General features: G+C 42.3%; 1 protein-coding gene across 2 annotated transcripts in view; it reads left to right on the top strand.

Moving 5' to 3' along the window:
- The window catches only part of znf536 (zinc finger protein 536), a 170,853-nt gene that overhangs the window by 22,953 nt on the left and 130,430 nt on the right, over positions 1 to 17,470 (top strand). For both annotated transcript variants that reach the window (XM_028402376.1, XM_028402375.1), the window contains exon 3: positions 15,136 to 15,238. The gene's annotated coding sequence lies outside the window, so the exon portion shown is untranslated. The remainder of the gene's footprint in view (positions 1 to 15,135; positions 15,239 to 17,470) is intronic.

The raw sequence follows: 17,470 nt of genomic DNA, 5'->3' as shown, positions 1-17,470 counted from the left end.
GTGGTTGTGTCAGCTTTGGTGTAGGAAGACCATTGAACTAAGCTTTTACTCCAGTTCTTGCTTTTTGAGTAATGCTAATCAGACAGTATTATTGAAGCTACAAAACACAAAATAAATTTGGCACCAGTCTATTTATTATGCGTTCACACACACACACACACCCCGTCAAAAAGCCACAACTCTGTCATTTCCTCTCTATGCTGCTCAAGGAGACAATTAGCAAACAGGGGTGACACGGTAAACAGGTGCAAGCCATTATTCCTTGGAGCTGGATAAGCGTGGCCACCCCATCTCTCATGATGATGATGGGCTGTTAAGAGTTTAGTGCATGTGTGTGTCGATGTGTATCAGTGAGATCATATGACAAGTTAAGGTCTGCATCATCTTCATGCCACCGAAATGAAACTTTTTCTCACTAACTTTCTTAGAAAGCTCAAATTAATCTTGAGCTCGCCTTGAATCTATACATGTCACTCCCACCGTTCCACCTCCTCCTTCGTTCCTCTCTCCAATAATTACTCGTCCAGTCTCTGTATTCTTTTAATTTGTAAAAAGACCATCGTCCTGGGAGCTGGTGTCTGAGAAACAGAGAAAGTGATGAGGGGGTCAGGCCAGTTTGTAAAAATTGATTGCTTGTAAAGTGCTAATCAATGGAAACCTTTTCTATTGAAGCTGAAAAATCCAGCATTTATTATATGATTCAGAAGAGCAGGCATTAAACATGGTCTATATGGCGCATGTCCTGTCTGAGGTGACAACCTGCGTACACATATATGGCTGCAGATGTAACTGTATTTTCGATATAATAATAATAATAATAATAATAATAATAATACATAATACATAATAATACATCTCTGAAATAAATCTATGCGTTGGTAGTGCTCTGTTGTTTAGGAACACGTTTTGCCGGCTGTAGTTTTATTAATCAAATATAGCATGGGTGAGTCATGTCGCTTTGGCATGTGTCATATTGGAGGTATGCGCCACAGATTTCCCTCATATTGGAAGCAGAGCTAACACATGCTACCCTTGACGTATTCTCACACCATTTCTCACACAAAGCGATTGCACACAAACTTGCCGACACACACACACACACAGATGACTTATATAGAGGGAGATGCATAAACAGACCTGAACACTAATACACACACAGATGATCATTTACAGACACACACACAGCAAACCTGCTGTCACTAAATCACATTAGGATTGAGGTGGTGACTAACACATCACATTTAAAGAGTAAATATAGTATTTCATATTGTAGATTTTTTACTGTACATACAAAATATATGATCAGGTTTGGTACACATGCAAACACACAGTTGTACAGTTACAATGATATAACATGCGGACATGCTTTTCTGTGATGTCACCGTTGCGATTTTCAAGCAATTTAACATTTACTCACTTAACCTTAGCCCTGCTTCTCAAACGGAACTTATCATCGTATTACCCAAAGTCATCCCAACACAGGACCGATACAGCTGCAAAGGTCCAAGTGAGGAGGAAAGATCATCTTGAAACAAACAAGTTTGTAACCATTCCCGTCGCATGGTCGCCATTTTCGGCTACCATCTGAATGAGTCTAGGTAGAAATACACCATCAAAATATCGACGTCATGTTTTGTTTTCGTGGTGACGACTGGCTGCATTGTTTTTTGTAGCTATATTCCTGGTTTCCCACGATGCCCCTGGAGAAAGAGCAACAGGTGTCACTTTATCTAAAATACATGCCCTCCCTTACATAAGAGATTGTAACCGGTTCTCCATTGTTTCTTTGAGAGAGTTCCACAGTGTTGGTGGGTGGAGACGGGTCAATTTAGCCACCGTTTCCTCTTCAGTGTTGTTGGGTTAAGATTGTCACTGCTGTGTGGTACTCTGCCCCGCTGGTATAAATAAGACATGATTGGCATCACAGCAGAAAAAAAAAAAAAATCTCTCTCTCTCCGTTTCTCTTTTCATGTCTTCCTCTCTCTCTCTCTGACAGCCTTCATTTGCTGGAGGAGTGGCAGACTTGGTGGGAGTTAATGATTATAATTATTTAGCCTTTTTTTACATTGTGGGATAATTATTTAAGAGGTTTGTGTAGTCATTGTTGTAATCAGTAAAGAGAGATTACAGAAAATCCGCATGCCAACAGATGGCACTTGGCTGTTGTTGTTGCTTCATATTAAACCCAGTACGGCACACTTGGTAGCAGCCAGGCAAAGAGTGAGGGGACAATCAGAAAGAGGCCAAATTATAGAACAATTTGTTAGGCACCATAAATCCAGTTATCATATCACTTCATTTAAAAAAATTTAAAAGAATCAACAGTCGTCAGCATGGCGTTCCATCCCAAACCAACGTCTGGTTTCACGGTGGCACTTTAATAACGCAAATAGAACTTGACCTGAGACGCCTGTGACTTTACCTATTAACACTACAGTGCACTGCCAACATTGTTCGAACCCAATTCACAAAAAAATAAAAGCGTGCCTCTGGGACAACAAGTCCTCCAGCACCTCGCGGAATTCATGCCACTTTTTCGCTCACCCGCGGTGGCTTATTATTCCTTAAGTCTTATTTACGTGTTTCCCGACAAGCGAGAAAGACACAAAGTGAGGTGAGGGACACTTGCTATCCGGGGTCGGGGTGGAGGTAGAGGTGGAGGAGGGTGGGGGGATAGGGAGCAGGCAGGAGGAACAGTAAGGCTGCTGGCCTACATTCCTGACTAATTGTATAATTGGAACAGCTCTCCAAATGAGCAAGCAACCACCCCCCCTTTAACCACCACCACCACCCTTCTACCCCTGCCTCCCCTACTCACTTAACTCCCCCCCACCCCCCCTCCACCCACACACACACACACACATATGCGTGCCCTTCAAAGCAAATCACAAAAGAGCATTTTGGGAATAATAATAATTTCAAAAAGCGTCCATTATTAATCCCACACACTAGCATTCCTGGCAGCAGCAGCAGCTAGGCTGGTTAACACTGACCCCACCCCCTTCTCACACACACACACACACAGACACACACATGCTGGTTAGCATGCCAGTAAAGTTACTTGATCCCCAAAAGAAAAAAAAATGAACACCTGAAAAAGTTAGTAGATGTTTCAAAAAGTTCAAAAGTTCTAAAACAAAGTAGTCGAGAAATTCAATGTAACCTGATCTTACATCAAATGTCACTAATTCCACACTATCATGACATCCCTGTGACATAATCTGGCTCATATTTTCAGACTTCACAGGGATTATTTTTACTTTAACAGTTCCATGTACTTTGTATTTGTATTTTTTTGTTTTCCTGTTTGTCATAAAGCCATAGAATTTAACGTCCAGTAAGGGATGATCTACCTGCGTGCTGTGTTAGCACTCATATTTTACTGTTACTGCTGGAGCTCATGGTCAAATTGGATTTCCTGATTTATGGCCCTTGCCACGTGCCGTTCATTTCCATGGCTACTGAGGGACATAGAGGGGTGGAGGGGTGTGTGGGAGAGATGATTTCTGAGGTCGACAGCGGTGTCTAACGGGATTGCGGGGTGCTGTTAAAAATGAAGCCATTAATTAATGCTATTGATCAGCAAAAAAATAAAGGCAAATGTGATTTGCATACAGCCCGGGTGATCAATGCATTAACCGATTTTTTTTTTCCTTTTTTTTTTCTTCCCCCCTCTGAAATCTGATTTTCTGAGTTTTCAAAGTGAGAGAGAGGGAGTTGAGACTAATGTGGATCGATTGGGCCTCTCTCAGACAAGAATACAAAGCGTTTTATTATCCACTGAAGGGTGAAACATAGCAGGGCAGAACAGACACGTTCTGAAGCCGGATTATGCTTTTACTGTACGTCTCACTTCAGACAGAGAATCGCCATCCCTCTTGTCGCCGATACCGTCTCGTCTACCGTCGCACATATGTACAAACACTGGTAATAAGGTGATACTTCTGCAAGGCCAAACAAAAGCTGTTTTCTAAAAGGCAACCATGTAAAAAAATAAAATGATAAAAAACCATCAATGACAATAACAGCAGTGTGGAAAAACAAAACAAAACAAAAAAAACAGGAGGTGTTAAAAAAGCAATATGTTGTTTTTTTTCTCCCCCCTCTTTTCTCTCTCACTCTGTCAAGAGCAGCTTATTATAGCGTATTGATTTATAAAGCTTTAAATGTGATCCTCCATGTCCAAGTCAAGGGCAGGGAGTGAGAGAGAAGGAGTGAGAAGACGAGAGGCAGAAAAAAAAGGAAAAAGAAATGGGAGGTAGAAGGCATAGAAGGGGGGGAAAGGTGTCTGGAGATGGATAGAGATGGAAAAGAGTGTCCACGACGTGGGGAAGTGGCAGCAAGGCATTTTCAGTGCCGCTCCACAACACAAAAGGGTAATTGTTTTAGCCCAGATGTTGCTTTCGCACAACAAGCAGGATACAATGTTCCTACTGAGCTGATGAGCCCAATCAGTGAAATGATTAAAAATTGATTTTGTCCCTGTAATTACAGTATGTAAACTACTTAGCCGGGATTGCAAAGGAAGTGATTTTCTAATTACGTATATACTCTGGTGTCTAATGATTGGTTTTTTGAAGTAATGAAGAGAGGGTCCTAACGACTCCACTGTGTTCTGTTGTTGAAGGGAGAAGGCAGGAGAAGGGTGTGTGTGTGTGTGACTGTTTTTGTGTGTGTGTGTGGGGTTGATGACAGAGCATCGTTAGGGCAAGACAGCAGGCTTGGATACAAAAGGGGGATGAAAATTGAATTTTTGCCAACCAGTGCTCGCACGATAACACGGGGGCCCTGTGTTCGTTTGCATGGGATCTGGAAGCTAAATGGAGGCTGTGACTTCTCATGGGGGTCGCCAGGCCCCTGACCAGCACTGGCAATCTGGACCCTGCAATTAAAACCTCATGGGGGTTAGGGATTGAGGACATCACACGAGCACAGGAGAATTAACAGTTGTGGAGGTCAAAAGCACATGGAAATAAGCATATAGAAAAACTGTTCTGCTGCTCTGCGTGGAAATCGGGAAGCTTCACTCGAACAAGTATTTTGAATATTTACCAAATAAAACTCGTCAGGCAATACCAGCAAGGTTTCAGAATCATTTTTATTATTTGTGATTTCTTACACTTCATCTCAATTAATCAAACAATCTTATATGAGGAACCATGTGTCTATGGTTGCTATAGTTACAGGTGAATTTATACTTTTCACTCCTTTGGACACACAAAGGCCCCTGGATGTTGCTAAAATCACATTCTCATTCACTTCTTCTGTCTTTGTTACAGCGGATGAGATACGGCCAAGCTTCTCCTCCATTTTTTTCAGTTACCAGGGCAATGAGTCCCACACATATGATTGGTTAGTTACTTTACTTTTTTTACTGTGTAAATGTGGCATCAAGGCTCGGTAAAGAGAGCTACATCTCCTCATCAGAAACCCAAACAGGGGTGCTTGTTCCCTTATTTGGTTATGGCATCTGGTTGAATCCTTCCTCTGCCAAACTATACATGAAATAACAACACATTTTCTTCTGCGCAAACAACTTTAAAAAACCCCCCAAATCAATGTGATAACACTTCTGTAACAGCAGTGCACACACAACAGAAGAGTAAACATATTTTTTTACATGACTGTGCCTTTAAATGGGTATTAGTGTCTAATTGTGAGATTTTGATAAAAGAACTTCAATAATTGCCTTTTAAAAAAGACTATTTCCCGATTGATCTTTGAAGTTAATTGCATTTTCTTTCTTAAATTTCTACATGCGGTTCCCAAACCAGCACTTAACAATGAGTGTCTTTGCACTAAGACACTCTTAAAGTATGAATATGTAACTGTAAACCACTAATTAAAATGCATACCATCACAAAAAAAAAATCTATTTCATTCCAAAGTTTATTCAGTATGAAAATGGAGCTTAATGTGAGGTAAACAGTCATAGCATGATGCCCTTTATGATTGTTGATTTGCTTCATACAGAATAAACATAGATTGATTTAGCTGCTGCTGGAGGCAGATATTACCCTTAAGCTCATATTAAACCCAAAATTAACTTTCTATAAATTTTCATGAATATTACATTGTGAATGCTACTGAGGCATCAATGTTCTAAAGTTCTGATAGCTTCTCCAAAGCTAAAGGGAATGGTTCTGAAGCATTTACTGTATGTGGCTATGGACAAAGTGTCCATGATGTTAACCACAGGTCTTTGAAGAGCTGTTTTGAGACTCCGATTGAGGCAGCATTACACTCTGCCTAAACCTGCCGAATACAGGCAAAGAGGTGGAGTGTAAGGGATGCTGAGGTGCAGTTGCTAAAGCAGGTTCTTTAAGTCAGCACCTGCTTGTGAATGTCACGCCCATTATTACATTGAATTTTCAGGCCTTATGTAATTAAAGGAGACATAAGTGATATATTTTACATTGTAACATAGGTGATGGGGATTGATTCACTCTAAGCCAGCCCACAGAGAAACTGCAGTTTTTGATACGTCTGCATGGGCTTCACTTCTCTTGCTGATTAGTCTTAAACCAGCCCATCGTCACTAGACATGCATGGCATAACCTTGAAATTTACGACTCTTAAAACAGGACGTGTGTGGGTATATCTTTGGCCGTAGGTCTACATGTTTATGGGAACAGGGACTTGTCAGGATGGTAGCTGAAAAATGGTGACCATGCAGTGGGAAAGGCTTTCATTGTAAAATTGTGTTTACAATGCATTTGTAGGCTGTGAATTATGATGATGTAGGGCAATACAATCATATGTATAGCTTGTGTAAACATGACATAACGTGGTATGTTCCGTTAGCATAAGCGTAACCATGTGTCATATCATGAGGACATGGTGTTTGGGCTCAGACTTGAGAGGCGTTCCACTTTGAGCTGATGCTTTTTAGTTAAACAGACCTCGTTTCTATAGGAGAGCATCCTTTCCCCTCTCTTCGCATCTCCTCTTTCCCCCTCTCCTTTCCCGTCAACCACAACCTGACAAGCCTTCAAAGATGCGACCTCCGACCCAGGTCGTAAATTAGACTCGACCACTGAGTCCGGTAAACAGCGTTTGTGTGGCAAAGGCGTAAGGGACAATCAAGGAGTCACTCTATCAGACAGAGAATATAGAGATAAACTTACAGGGTCACAGAACACATAAAGAGCACATAAATCATACCACACACAGAATGAGTCACTGTCTCAAGCAGGACTGCGTTCTCTTCCTCTCTGTGCTTAACATATCTAACAAAGCTGAACATATTTTCTTATGCTTATCTTATGTTCAATATTGAATATTTAATTATGACTTTATTCATTATTTTTTTTAAAAAAGAATTCTTCTGGAGAAATAAAAGGACATGAGTTAAGCCTCTGCTTATTGGGAGGGAAAGATCTGTGGTTTTTTAGTTCCTTGGGAACATTAATAAGTGACAGAAAGCTAGATTAAGAAAGCTGGGATGCGACTAGAAAGAAAAACGACAAAGCTTTGAAATGCTGCCAGTATCACCAACTGCACCCTTCTGACACAGCTGATTGTAAGAGAAGCCGATAGCATAGCTGGCTTAGGCCTTTAATAATTCATTTAGTTAGGCTATGATCTATCATTTTGTACCTTTTGACATGCGATATTGAAATTTAATATTGCATCCATACAAATGATGTATTGCCAGTCGTCAGGAGAAAGGATGTGGATAGCAAAAAGATCTCTGCAAATGTCTTTCCCCCTCTCTCTCCCCTTCACTCTCTTTCCTTTCCATAGCTTCATTGTACTCGAGTAGAAAGGCATAAGAGAAACATCTGTCTTTTTTTCCCCCCTTTACTCCCAGCTTTGATATGTGTGTTTAAAAAAATGACAACTTAAAACGCTCAGGGAGAAAGTCTCCTGCTCGAGTCAAGAGAGGCTTGGGGGGGAAAAAGAAGAGGAGGGGGTGAATGAGTAGCAGAGGGAACATGACAGCAGTGGCTGAGGGAGACGTCATGCGTTGTCGAGATCTTTGACATGACTCTTTAGTGCGGTGAAATCCCAGAGGCAATATTCGGGGCTACGAACTGAGCGTTAGGTGCCGGGAACGGAAAAGCTGCTGTTGCCATGTCAGTCTAGCCCCAGCTCACAGACTGGTTCATGTGCGCTTTCTGCTCGGGGAGATAGGGATGCACCGATAGCAAGCGCTGGCTGATGTCAGTCTGAAGTAGATTATACCTGTCACATATATACGATTAGATTATACATGTTTTTTTCACACTCAATGCTGCTATAAGGCACTGAGCACTGGCTCTGTTTATGGGTAGGAACATATAAAACAAAACATTAGTATATAGAGGTCCATCCATTCAAAGCTCTGTGACTTGTATTGAGATTTGGTAGGTGGACCAACAGTAAGAAGCGATAGAGCCAACATGCTGTATTCTCCAGTTCATCTCCCGATCTTTGTGAACATATTCTTAAATAAGGTGTTAAAGACTTTGAAGAAGCGTGATTTAGCGCCTGTGCGGCCAGCCCAGTCTCTCAGGAAAATGTGTCATAGCTACATTTTGTCCCCATCTTCAAGCGTAACACTTTCACAGTAAAGTAAATGCTCATAAAACACGACATGCTTGAAGTTAAAATGACACTGAAAAGAAAACGAGAAAATAAGGCCTGTGTCCAGAGGGAAAATGTGTCAAGATACATTGTACCTGCTGCTGCTGCTGTTATCCAAAGTGTGGAGCCTGTATTTTGTGCAGTAGAACAAATCAGCTGTTAGTAGCACTTGGATGTAGTGCACTGTGTATGCTGTGCACGTACATGTCATTGAACTGATGATCAATGACATTGAACTGATGTTATCCAGCAATACTATTTTTTAGTACTTTAGTAAAAAGATAAATAAACAATATCTTCAACAACAGTGTATCAAAATAACTGTTTCCATTCCCTCATTATCATTAAAATAACCCAATAAACTACTGAAAACACTTTTTACCAGGCTTTGTATGTGACCTAGCATCTGCAGCTAATGCTGATGCGCTTTGTTGTTTGGGATAGCTAATGTACTTTAAAAAAGATACAATTTTTATGTTTTATTCATTAAGCTGCCTTTTTTAAATTTCACAATATAAATGACTTTTGCGTCTCTGTAGTCTTCTGGGAACATCAGACTTTGAAAAAGAATCATCAGAGTGCATCTTTTACCACTTGCTCTGAAACAAAAGCAGACATGTTTGGTGTTAACACATCACACCAAACATGTCAACACTTCATCACAACGTGCTGACTACCCGTTCCTTATTCATTGTAATAAAATATGGCTTCTGATTGGCTTGAAGATTACAGATGATGGTGCTGATGATGATGATGATGATAGTGATACTGTCAGTGACAATTATGATTACGACAATATGGAAGGTGGTCGTTACAGTAGTAGTCATTCTTCACTAGTAAATAATTTGGCTAACTTTCACAAGAAACCTCTCTCCAGTGTAATGCTCACGCAAAGTTGGGTTGGTGAATCAGAGAAACTGACCTATTATTTGGTTTTATTAGTGCAAACCAGTGTCACTCTTGTCAGTCACACTGATGAGTGTGTGTGGCTGTGTCATTAACGCTGCATTTGTTTCTGTATATTTGCATTTTTACTACAAATGTCAATCAAACAGAGGAAGGGAAAAACAGTTTCGATAAAGCTCCCTGCATTTGTAGGCTAATTATGATTAATGTAAGCTAATTGCACCTTGAAAATACTTGACACGATGTCCGATGAGTCTTATTTCACATTTGTTTTGTTGATTGCAAAAAAAGACAGCGTACACTGGTTGCTATAGTTTCTGCATGGCTTCCAGGCTCACTGACCTTTCGCTGTTGCCATGTCTGAACATCCAGGAAGTCTGCCGCGCTTGTAGGTGTCTGCGTATGTAAACAGCGGGGAAGAAAGACACAGTGAGAGAGAGAATTAGGTGCAGTTGGGAGGCGCCTGGGTCGTAGTGTGCCTCCCTGCCCTCAGCCTTATGTCAAGGCTTTATTATTTCACCTGCCAAGGTCCTGACCTGCCATGTTTAGGATCTTCAGTTATTTGCACAATAAAGATACAACTGCTTATTGAAGATTTGTGTAAATGCACGAACCCAAGAAATATGTCAGTCCTTCGTCAAGGCACTGTGGAATATCTAGAATTCAGCAGCTATGACTGTCTGACACTATAGTATGCTTTGGCTTGCAGCAGACTCTTATGATTTCCTTTCTTTCTTCCTCGCCTTGCCTCAGGGGTGCGTTTGGCAGGTCAACACCTCAGCAGGTGGGGCGTTGTGGGCCAGGTGACCTTTGTCTGTCATTGTTTTGCTCCTCACACCTCACCCAGGGAGAAGGGGAAGGAGCTTAGTGTAGTACACCTGCCACCGACTCCACCATCATAGTGCTAGATATCGGCGCGGGGTGGGGTGAGATTGGCGTGCCAAGGAAAGTGGAGAAATGGCTTCTGTGTGCAACCAACAGTTGGTGAATACCTTTGAGAGCGAGCGCAATGGATACAGTGGATTAAACCTCTGAGCCCTTATATTAGTGTCTGCTCTGATCTACGGTGTACCAGGGTGAAAAGAAGCCCGAACAAGCAGCTGCGATGGAGATAACCATCGCAAAAGTGGCGCTAGATTTCCAAATGCGATTTGCGTTTCCTGCATGCGGCATTGAGAGATAAATCAAACGCACCTTGAGTGAGTAAGGGGACGGAGATGAAATGAAATACCCAAATGCCACCTCCACTGGGGCCTGATTGAGTTCAGGTGGCTGGGAAGTGTCTCACCCAGGGCTAGTTGTCAGTGAAGGATCTGCTGTCTTCTCATCTCTCTGTGCTGCAGGGCTAACTGGTGAACATCGGGTGTGTTGCTTTGACGGATCTCCACGCGCCTCCTGTGTTGTGGGGGGACAGGCCGTTGACACACTTCATATTTCAAAAGCAAGGTCTGAGGAAGAAATGAAGATTGATGCGAAAAAATGGCATGACAACCCGTCGCCCTTTCCATCCATATATTATCATTTACACATACATGACACCTTTGCACATATATACTACTTATACATATGCACGGACACGATCCAGCTGGCGCATATTCGCATGCAGGGGTTTCCTCTCTTATAATAGACATGTGATACAATTGCATTTGATCTCCAAATAAACAGGGGAATCAGTCCATCTCCTTGGTGAAGATGGCAGATGTGATGGACGAGCGCATTAGCATCGAGGACAACATTAGATTTGCTCAAAATTATTGATCTTTTGTTTGTGAGCCAAGTCGGCGATAAATAACAGTGCATGGGAGATGTGACTCATTATCACCGTGCCAAAAGCCCGACAGACCTCTGTCAAAGCACACACTCCTTCCCCCCCACCCCTTCCTCCTCTCTTCCTCCTTCCTTTCATCTCCATCACTACAAACCAATTTAATCTGTTTTTAATCCTTCCCTCTTTTTCTGTCACTGGCGCCTTTAATGCAAGGCCTCACTGTCACTATCTGATTCCCTTAAAATTTTAATCCTGCACTGATAACCCTCTATTATTACATATTACGCACACGCAGGCAGCAGGACACTCACACATACGTACACATGCAAATATGTACACACAACGCTTAGTGGCTCTCTTAGTGTTTTATTCCTTTTTACCTTCTTAGTGAAGAAAAAATCCTTTTATCACACAATGGGTAATTTATATCCATTACCAGCGTTTTCAATCCTTTTCAGCACGGCTGTCACTGCCTTTGGCACACTCGTGATTAATGTGATCTAATAATAGTCTGCCATTATATTTCCTTTAGTAAAACATGTACCAACATCCTATTCAGCTCCACGAAATTCATTGCCCCTTAAAATATTTCCCCTTTTTTTTCGTTTGAAAGACAAGATTGCTGTTTTTTCTCCCCCCCCCCCCCCACACACCCTCGACTACGTCTCCTTTCCTCCTCAGCAGAGGTGATTATTTGTTGGGGATGAGGTGGGGGTTGGGGAGATGGTGCTGCTGCTGCTGGTGGTGGTGGGTTAGTGATGGCACTTACCCTTTTTTTCAGACACTTATGAAAATGATGAGAATCATGGCTGAAAAGGTGGCTTTGTGGTGAAGGCAGGTCAGGATGAGTGTGCTGTGCTTGTACTGATAGAGACGCATTGACGTGCATTGTTTGGTGGCTCAGGGTGGAGGTGGAGAACAGGTTCAGGTCAGTGGGGCAATAGCGGGTTGAGAAAAATGAAAATGTGTATGTCTGTGAGCCTTATGAGTGTTGTTTCAAAGATTATATTTGTCTACTTTAGGTAATTTATTTTGAATATCTTTTTTAATTTTTGGATTTTCTCTTTTTAGAGCAGCTACTTTGGAATCAGAGATGTAGAGAAAAGATGCTCCCCATAGGATGTGCATAGGATTATGTGGTGTGTGTGTGTATGTGTGTGTGTTGCTGGGGAGGTGGTCCAGCAGTGGGCTCTGTTCCCTCCCAGCTGGACAGCCTGAGCCAGTCTGCCACTCATGGGGCACGTTTCAGATGGGGCGGTGCCAACGCTCGAACACACACACACACAAGCGTGAATACAGTCGTGCGCGCAAACACACACACAATCCTGGCTCTCTCTCACAAAGAGGGTTAACCCTTACTGGGTTCTTAGACTTGTATCCAGGATGAACAGGTGGTCCCACAAAACATGGGCATCCATTTCCTCATGACTTATCCTAGTGTGTGTACGTTTGTGTGTGTGTGTGAGGGAGGGAGGGAGAAGGAGGAGGGACAGACAGGAGTGGGGTGGGGTGGTGGAGGGGTGCGTACGACTGTGTAGCTTTAGTACACCTTTTGTATATGTGTTGGATTTGTTTGGTGTCTGGTGTACGGAGCAGCTTGCAGAGGGTCCCGCTGCCGTGTGAAATCGACATCAGATGGTCGTCGTGACAAGAACAATATTACATCCAAGTTTCATTTAGCAAGGGACGGCTAATATATGTGTGCTGTTTGGACATTTGTTTGTGTGTGTTCATCGGCACCTGACCCCACAACCTGACTGCACCAAACACAGCTGTCAGCACTTTACGTCTATGTTTTTTTTTTTTCCCCCCCTCTGTCTGTCCCCATTTTTTTTCTCCTCTTGAATCCCCCCCATTCAGGATCTTTCCATTAAATATAACTTGTATTGAGCCGCTTCTTATTCCCTCCAATCCGCCTCCCGCTCCTGTCTTAAGTGATCCCTTCCCAGCAGAGAAAATCGAAGGTAAACCTCTTCTGAGGCAAAAAAAAGGTGCACTCTGCTTTGGATGTTTTAAATATCACTCTCAGACGTACAAGGTTGCTTTGGTGAAGCAAGTCAAAAAACGTCTATCAGCTCTGACCACTGCCATAGCCTGAGTTACACTCAGCAGCTGCTCACTTTTTATTTGTTCTTCTGTGATGTGTGTCCCAGCCTCCTTTGAACCCTGTGTGAAATTGACGTTTTTGAAAAACACAAAGAGAAAGAGAGAATGGCAGAGAGCAGAATGGAGCAGAGGAGATAAACATAAACAGAGCAGGGAGAAAGAAGGTTTCTCTCTGAGTCAGCAGGTTTTAGTAAAGAAAGAAAGAAAGAGGAAAAGAAGAGGAAACCGCTTGGGGTAGTAAATAACAGAGGTGTCAAAATGTTGCTTAATGACCTGAATATCTACTGCATGAAATATGTATCTGCAGATCTATGCAGGAGCCGCTGCTTTTTTTCTTCTTTCTTTCTATAATGCTTTAATGCGTAGTGGAGGTTCAGGTGTTTAAAACAACTTAGTAAGTTCCAGGCTTTCCTGACAGACATCGTAGCCTACATTTCAAAGTCTTCATCCTTCGTCGTGGTTTTGAAGATAATAGTGACATACATCTCACACAAATTCATGACAGTATTCTTACTTCTTTTTAAACCTGAACCTGCAGCCTTAAGTATGTATAATGAAAGTATCCAACAAAACACTACAGGCTGAAAATTCATTGCTTAAAGTGGGTCCTAAAATGACCTTGTGTTAGCACGTGTAGTAACCATGTCAAAAGGCCACCACGTACTTTCTGTATGTTTGTTGGTAGAGGGGAATAATACCATGATAATAAAATATGGCAGTGGCACACAGGAACATTTTGACTCAAAAAAAACCATAACCTTTACCTAACTCTGCTCAACCCCAACCACGAGAAGGAAACAACACCAAGTCAAAACAAATGGAAATTTGCAATGTTTAAGAAGCCTTAACTAAATTAAAAGAAAGTTTATGGGAGGCCTGCACCCCAGACTCCTTGCTTAATATCTGGAGAATGGTTCGAACCTCCCTACCAAGCTGCATCATCTGAGGTTAAGAAATTAGACTTATGCTCAAGTGTGGAAAAACTGTTCTTTCCCTGTATTTGGATTAACTGGGAGCTTAGGCGGACTATGACGCTGACAAAAATGCATGCTTTTTCACTGCTCCTGTGATTGGATTACGTCAGACCATGCCCCAAATGTACCATTGTCCCTAACTCTTATTTTAGCGTTATTCCTGCTTAACATTTTTACAGTTTTACAGATTCATTTCAATAATAAGATAAATATAGAAATATATGAGGATCCAGAGTGAAATAGAATGAGGAGAATGTACAGAGAGATTTGCAAGCATTCAGTGTGCTGTATATGGGCCACCAGTACTTTTACAAGCTGCCAGTATTCTTCTTCTTCTGTCCTCTCCATATCAGGTTCATAATGGCCCTAATTAAACTACATTACCCAGGAGGCCCTTTGAGGTGCTCACCTGTTCCTTAAAATCCTACCTTCATGTTACCACACACCAGTGTGGATCACCTGAGGCACAACTGTGCAGGAACTGGACTGTGTTTGTGTGACCTTCTGTTTATTTCACACTATGATAATTCTAATGGCTGTATTAAATAAATTCAGGTGGTTAACATTGCAGGCTGAAGCGAGCAGCAACGTGTAAATAAGGGCAGCACTTATTTTCCTCCTCGTACTGCAGCACAGTCATCAGAGCATCAGTCGATTCACCTTCCCCTCCTCTTTCCAGGGGGGAAACCCTTCTTGAGGAGGGGACGCTAGAAGCAGAGAGAGAGGGGAGGGGAAGCAGTGGTGGCGGTGAACTCAGCACTTTCCTTATCATCTCTCTCTCTCTCTCTCTCTCTCTCTCTCTCTCTCTCCCAGGGCTCCCTGATCAGTGCCGACCAGAAGCGGAGCTGAAGCTGGCTTAACGGGGCTAAGCACACTGTCACGCTGTCTAAGAAACTACCCCCACCCACCGTCTGAGGTGACTGTCTGAGGTGACTAAGGGCTTTTAGGGAAGAGGAAGTGTGGGTGGAAGGGAAGGGAGAAAAATGTGTGTGTGGGGGGGTGGGGCGGGGAGCAAGGTGGAGAGAATAACTGTGGACTCATTAGGGTTTTTTATTAGTCACAGCAGCCTTGCATGAATGGGTGAAATTGAAACGCAGGAAGGAAGATGGTGCAAAAAAAAAAAAAAGATGGAGTGAGAAGGAGAATTGTCTCTCTCACCCGTGCACAGTGTTCACACTGTGATGCAAGATCACCATGAGGATGGTCTTGCAGGCGGGCACACGCACAGCAGTTGGCAGAGACGTCCGTTGCAAGTGGACGTACAGAGGGACTGCATGAGCATATCAACAGATAATTCCTATTTAATCTCATTAGTTATCCGTTGTAGTAGGGTTACTCTATCTTTAAGTCCAAGCAGCCCGTGTCTTTTGTCATTCTTCTCTCTAGTGTCCAGACCAGTAGCTGTGTATTGAGCCTCGATTATGTAACATGCATGTCAGTGTGTGTGACTTGGCCTTATAGGACTTCATATGAAGGGAGGGGAGCGCAAAATAATGCAAGTCAGACTGGAAACTTTTAAGAAATTGTCTGAAGTGGAAACCCTGCAAGGCCTGCGTGGCCTTTGGCATGCTCCGAGGACGCAAGGTTAGTTCACCTAGCAGCTATTTCTTGTCCAGCTGTGGAAATGCCTTTGCCGTCATATCGGGGAATATCTAGCTAAGGTGCGGATGAACATGTTGCATCAGTCTGTTAATGGCACGCCTGTTACATGTAGCCCAGGGTAGTGATTTATTTGAGTTGATATTAAAAGTGGCTTGGCATCTTAACGCAGCAGCATGACGAAGTTGGTGAACTCTTCTCTCATGCCTTCCCATTTCTGGATACAGTAAATGGATGTGCGATAATTCAGATGTGAGTAGGAGGACGTATGTGTGTGTGTGTGTATGTGTAATCTAGGGCACATTATTTTTCTAATGCCATTCTTTACAATCTGACTGCGTCACTCTAAAAAATGCGCATGTCGAAAAAGTTCAGGGGATTTTGTAGGGTGCCTGTGAACAGTGAGCGATGGCAACCAGCCGACTCTCAGCTCCCTCTCGTCTCCCGGCAGCTCTGTGCGAGCGCCTGTGCACCATATTCCTTTCTCAGAACTAACACTGTGGTGAATCGAAACAAAAAGGCCACATATTTTATTTATATGTCAAAAGTGTGGTGAAAGGAGGGTAAAGAAGGGGGAAGGAGCTGGGGCGGGGGATGGAGGGGGAGGCGTATCACTCTATCTGTGGGTTGATATCATTCCATCCGTGCGGATCAATTCCCCCAGACAGAGGGAGATGAGAAGGGAGCGAGCGCAAGAAGGAGGGAGGGAAGGAAGGAAGGCTGAAATGGTGGTCGTATTGATTTGTCAAAGAAATACAGCATTGCGTGATTTGCTTAAACGTCCATATAAACCTTACCTGTCAGAAGTGGGTGGGCCGATACAGACATTTAAGCCCGCACAGACATGAGTTGTGGATTTTCTGCTCTGCTTAGCTGTACACATTTTTTTTTATTCATGGACAGGTGAAGTGGCTTGTTCAAAATGTCCATATTCTCTTTCTACAGTCCCCAATATTCTGTTAACATCCAACAGTTTAGGTGGTTATGCACTATAGGTTCACTTTTAAGCTTTTATTCACTCTTAAACCAGATTAGAAGAAACATGTTGCAAAATTTAAGCCTCTAACCTTTTGAAAAGCATGCTTAAAAAAAAAGAAATTCAGACTTTGAACTTTCAGATGTGTGTCAGAAAATCATACTAAGTCTCTTTTCTCCATTTTACAAACTCCAGAGAGTTTGTAAAAAAAAGAAAAACAAAGAATTCTGCAGACATAACTGAAAATAGGAAGTCATGAGTGAGTCTTTTGTGATCAAGAATCAAAGCAACAAAAATTCAACAATTTTTTCCTGGCTTTTGACCACTGATGTTCAAAAATGAAAGGCAAATAGGACGTGAAGCTCACATTCTTTTCCAGGATTGTTAACTACTTTAGGGAAAAAAATTACTATAAAGTTATTAAATTTTGTAAAATTCATTTTTTAATGAATGATCTATTTGTGTCATGCTGCTTTAAATACACAGAGTTCTTTCTGCTTGTAGCCAAGATTGTGCTGTTTCCATAAAGGGTGCAGGACTTTATATTGTCCTGTACCTTATTTTAAGCCACAG

Source organism: Parambassis ranga, chromosome 3 (assembly GCF_900634625.1).
Source record: "Parambassis ranga chromosome 3, fParRan2.1, whole genome shotgun sequence".
Taxonomy (NCBI): domain Eukaryota; kingdom Metazoa; phylum Chordata; class Actinopteri; family Ambassidae; genus Parambassis; species Parambassis ranga.
Note: the sequence above shows the minus strand (reverse complement) of the source record. Positions and strands in the feature narration are given on the sequence as shown.